The sequence below is a fragment of the Gymnoscopelus microlampas genome (assembly GCF_963454915.1).
Source record: "Gymnoscopelus microlampas genome assembly, chromosome: 11".
Lineage (NCBI taxonomy): Eukaryota > Metazoa > Chordata > Actinopteri > Myctophiformes > Myctophidae > Gymnoscopelus > Gymnoscopelus microlampas.
The window spans coordinates 25,325,947-25,331,251 of NC_139948.1; the positions used below are offsets into that span (position 1 = coordinate 25,325,947).

At 38.0% G+C, this 5,305-nt stretch overlaps 1 protein-coding gene across 1 annotated transcript in view; it reads left to right on the forward strand.

The window, feature by feature from the left end:
* Positions 1-5,305, forward strand: part of rpusd1 (RNA pseudouridine synthase domain containing 1) — a 426,852-nt gene that overhangs the window by 321,849 nt on the left and 99,698 nt on the right. The window lies entirely within an intron of this gene.

Genomic DNA, 5,305 nt, shown 5'->3' on the forward strand with positions numbered 1-5,305 from the left:
GGCCTTGGATTTAATAGGCTTTTTAAAGAATATATATAATATATATAATATGTATATATATACCCTAACCCTAAAACCGAAATAAAGTAACCATAAAACGGCCAATATAACCACAATAACGCGCGCGTTATTGTGGGACACATGCACACGCGCGCGCGCGGGGGGGGGTCCGTTGCGATTTTGTGCAGAGGGCCCATTTTCACTTTAATCCGTCTATGTTTGTTGTGGAGTAATTTTTTTTTTCACCATTGTGTCACTACAGAAACGTTTTTGTGTCACTACCGAAACAAAAGTTAAATCCGAAAAAATCACTAAGTGTGGAGGCCAAAATCGTCCCCCCAAAAACCTGTTAGGAGTATGTTTCAGGCAATTTAGAGTTGATTGGTAGTACTTTGTAGTGGAGTCTTTTTTTTTCACCATTGTGTCACTACCGAAACGTTTTTGTGTCACTACCGAAACGAAAAGTTTGTCACTACCGAAACGAAAGTTAAATCCGAAAAAATCCCTAAGTGTGGAGGCCAAAATCGTCCCCCCAAAAACCTGTTAGGAGTACGTTTCAGGCAATTTAGAGTTGATTGGTAGTACTTTGTAGTGGAGTAAAAAAAAAATTCACCATTGTGTCACTACCGAAACGTTTTTGTGTCACTACCGCATTAACAATGAATGGGGCGCTTAAAGTTAAATATCTCCAAAACTACAAATGATTTCAAAGAAAAAATCTCGAGCATGCATGTCCACAGTAAGGTGGCATTTTTGAACTGTGAATGGAGTTTCTAGGTGAAAGTTTTTTTTTGAGGTCCCAAAACCTTCCATCCGCCTCCATAATAAATCTCTGAACTTTTAAAGGAGTACAATTCTAAAACTATGCAACATTTCAAAGATTCCTTTCCAGGCAAACATGTCCACAGTAAGATGAACATTTTAAAGTATGAATGAGGTTACTAGGCATAAGTATGTAGTTGTAAGCCTGCCTTTAAATGTCCATTGCCGCATTAACAATGAATGGGGTGCTTAAAGTTAAATATCTCCAAAACTACAAATGATTTCAAAGAAAAAATCTCAAGCATGCATGTCCACAGTAAGGTGGATTTTTTGAACTGTGAATGGAGTTTCTAGGTGAAAGTGTTTTTTTGAGGTCCCAAAACCTTCCATCCGCCTCCATTATAAATCTCTGAACTTTTAAAGGAGTACAATTCTAAAACTATGCAACATTTCAAAGATTCCTTTCCAGGCAAACATGTCCACAGTAAGATGAACATTTTAAAGTATGAATGAGGTTACTAGGCGTAAGTATGTAGTTGTAAGCCTGCCTTTAAATTTCCATTGCCGCATTAACAATGAATGGGGCGCTTAAAGTTAAATATCTCCAAAACTACAAATGATTTCAAAGAAAAAATCTCGAGCATGCATGTCCACAGTAAGGTGGCATTTTTGAACTGTGAATGGAGTTTCTAGGTGAAAGTTTTTTTTTGAGGTCCCAAAACCTTCCATCCGCCTCCATAATAAATCTCTGAACTTTTAAAGGAGTACAATTCTAAAACTATGCAACATTTCAAAGATTCCTTTCCAGGCAAACATGTCCACAGTAAGATGAACATTTTAAAGTATGAATGAGGTTACTAGGCATAAGTATGTAGTTGTAAGCCTGCCTTTAAATGTCCATTGCCGCATTAACAATGAATGGGGTGCTTAAAGTTAAATATCTCCAAAACTACAAATGATTTCAAAGAAAAAATCTCAAGCATGCATGTCCACAGTAAGGTGGATTTTTTGAACTGTGAATGGAGTTTCTAGGTGAAAGTGTTTTTTTGAGGTCCCAAAACCTTCCATCCGCCTCCATTATAAATCTCTGAACTTTTAAAGGAGTACAATTCTAAAACTATGCAACATTTCAAAGATTCCTTTCCAGGCAAACATGTCCACAGTAAGATGAACATTTTAAAGTATGAATGAGGTTACTAGGCGTAAGTATGTAGTTGTAAGCCTGCCTTTAAATTTCCATTGCCGCATTAACAATGAATGGGGCGCTTAAAGTTAAATATCTCCAAAACTACAAATGATTTCAAAGAAAAAATCTCAAGCATGCATGTCCACAGTAAGGTGGATTTTTTTAACTGTGAATGGAGTTTCTAGGTGAAAGTGTTTTTTTGAGGTCCCAAAACCTTCCATCCGCCTCCATTATAAATCTCTGAACTTTTAAAGGAGTACAATTCTAAAACTATGCAACATTTCAAAGATTCCTTTTCAGGCAAACATGTCCACAGTAAGATGAACGTTTTAAAGTATGAATGAGGTTACTAGGCGTAAGTATGTAGTTGTAAGCCTGCCTTTAAATGTCCATTGCCGCATTAACAATGAATGGGGCGCTTAAAGTTAAATATCTCCAAAACTACAAATGATTTCAAAGAAAAAATCTCAAGCATGCATGTCCACAGTAAGGTGGATTTTTTTGAACTGTGAATGGAGTTTCTAGGTGAAAGTGTTTTTTTTAGGTCCCAAAACCTTCCATCCGCCTCCATTATAAATCTCTGAACTTTTAAAGGTGTGCAATTCTAAAACTATGCAACATTTCAAAGATTCCTTTTCAGGCAAACATGTCCACAGTAAGATGAACATTTTAAAGTATGAATGAGGTTACTAGGCGTAAGTATGTAGTTGTAAGCCTGCCTTTAAATGTCCATTGCCGCATTAACAATGAATGGGGCGCTTAAAGTTAAATATCTCCAAAACTACAAATGATTTCAAAGAAAAAATCTCAAGCATGCATGTCCACAGTAAGGTGGATTTTTTTAACTGTGAATGGAGTTTCTAGGTGAAAGTGTTTTTTTGAGGTCCCAAAACCTTCCATCCGCCTCCATTATAAATCTCTGAACTTTTAAAGGAGTACAATTCTAAAACTATGCAACATTTCAAAGATTCCTTTCCAGGCAAACATGTCCACAGTAAGATGAACATTTTAAAGTATGAATGAGGTTACTAGGCATAAGTATGTAGTTGTAAGCCTGCCTTTAAATTTCCATTGCCGCATTGACCAATGGCAATGGATATAGAGCACAGAAGTTTGACGTCACTGCCAGTAGAGGGCCAGTAGAGGGCCCAAGACTCAAGACCCAAAAGAGTCTTGAGTCGAACGCATTAGATCCAAGTAGACATCAAATTTCTCTTTTGGGCCTTGAGTCTTGGGACTTAAGGCCCAAAAGAGAAATTTGATGTCTACTTGGATCTAATGCGTTTGACTCAAGACTCTTTTGGGTGTAGAATCTTGGGACTCAAGGCCCAAAAGAGAAATTTGATGTTCATACTTTCTGTGGTCTCTTGCACGCTCTTCAGTGAAAGATCAGATAAAGGTGCAAGAGTCGGGTAAAAGTTTAAAAAGTGCGCTAGTTGGATTTGAACCGGAAACCTTATGGTTGCACGTCCTGTATCTAAACCACTGCACCACAGAGGTCCTTACCCGTTCAGTTGACTTAAGTGGAATTTTCTGAAAGATTAGATAAAGGTAAAAGCCCCAAGTAAAAGTTAGAAAGATGTCCTTGCGGGATTTGAGCTCAGGACCTTCAGTATGCAAGGCCTGAATCTTAACCACTGCTCCACCATGGTACATACTTTCTATGGTCTCTTGTACGATCTTCACTGAAAGATCAGATAAAGGTGCAAGAGTCAGGTAACAGATGGAAACCTGTCCTGGTTGAATTTGAACCGGTAACCTTCTGGTTGCAAGTCCTGTATCTAAACCATTGCACCACAGAGGTTCTGACTTGTCATGTCAACTGTACCGTTTTCTCTTTAAATATCCATTGCTATTGACAATGTATTGGGCGCTTAAAGTTAAATATTTCAAAAACTACAAATGATTTCAAAGTAAAACATCTCAAGGATGCATGTCCACAGTAAGGTGGATTTTTTGAACTGTGAATGGAGTGTCTAGGTGAAAGTGTTTTTTAGAGGTCCCAAAACCTTCCATCCGCCTCCATTATAAATCTCTGAACTTTTAAAGGAGTACAATTCTAAAACTATGCAACATTTCAAAGATTCCTTTCCAGGCAAACATGTCCACAGTAAGATGAACATTTTAAAGTATGAATGAGGTTACTAGGCGTAAGTAGGTAGTTGTATTAAGCCTCTAAATGAGAGACATGATGCTTTATTAGCAAGACAGTCTTTTATTATATTATTCCTCATTTTGCTGGTTCCCCCTGAAACACCTAGAGTAGAACTGCCTTAGAATCTCTACTGATGATGTCACATGTAGTTAATAGCAATCATATCTTAGATTTATTTAATTTAGAGGAGGTGGGGGGGGGGGGGGGGATTGTACCATTTCGTAATTCATTGTCAGTAATCCATCCTATAAGCGTTTTGCGACGACGTCGTATCGACGTCGTAAAAGACGTGTCTTTTCAACAGATATGTCTTTACCCGCTGACTGGGCACACACAATAATACAACGCCCATACGCCGTGCATACGCCGTCCATACGACGTCCAGGTCAGACCTCAGTCAGAAGCTGTTTTGCGAAAAATATGTTGAAACGACGTCGACACACGTCTGACCTGGACGTCGGATGGACGGCGTATGCACGGCGTTTGGGCGTTGTTGTATTGTGTGCCCAGTGGGGTAGAGACGTCTGTTGAAAAGACACGTCTTTGTGCAACTTCAATTATGGATTTTTTGATTGCATTTTAAGTTTTTGATGGCTTTCCCCAACCCCGTAGCCTAAGTGATGAAATGCATAATTTATTAAATAATATAAAGGTAATATAAAATACATTGTCAAAAATGAGAGACATGAATGAGAGGATGAGCATAATTTATTAAATAATATAAAGGTAATATCAAATACATTGTAAAAAAAAAAAAAGAGAGACCCTTATTAGCAAGACAGTCTTTTGTTATATTATTCCTCATTTTGCTGGTTTCCCCTGAAACCCCTTTACTGTTACATACTAGAACTGTGTTAGAATCTCTGCTGATTATGTGGCCATAGCTGAATGGTTAGAGAGCCTGCCTGACAGGATTTAAGTCTTAAGTTCGATCCCAGGCCTCAGCAATGTGTGAAAGTGTCCCTGAACAAGACATTTAAAAGAATAGTTCACCCGAAAGTTTCTTATTTTCTATCAATTAGACACCCCATGAATCCTTGAATTCATGGAGATGTTTCAGTTTTTGACACATTCCTGAGCACAGACATTTTTCCCAATTCATAGCCCATTGGAAGATCTGTGCCCTGGCTTTAGAAGGAACATTTAACTAAAGTAAATCAGACCAACATACAGGAGAAAGAGTGCAAGACAGTTTCCAAAGC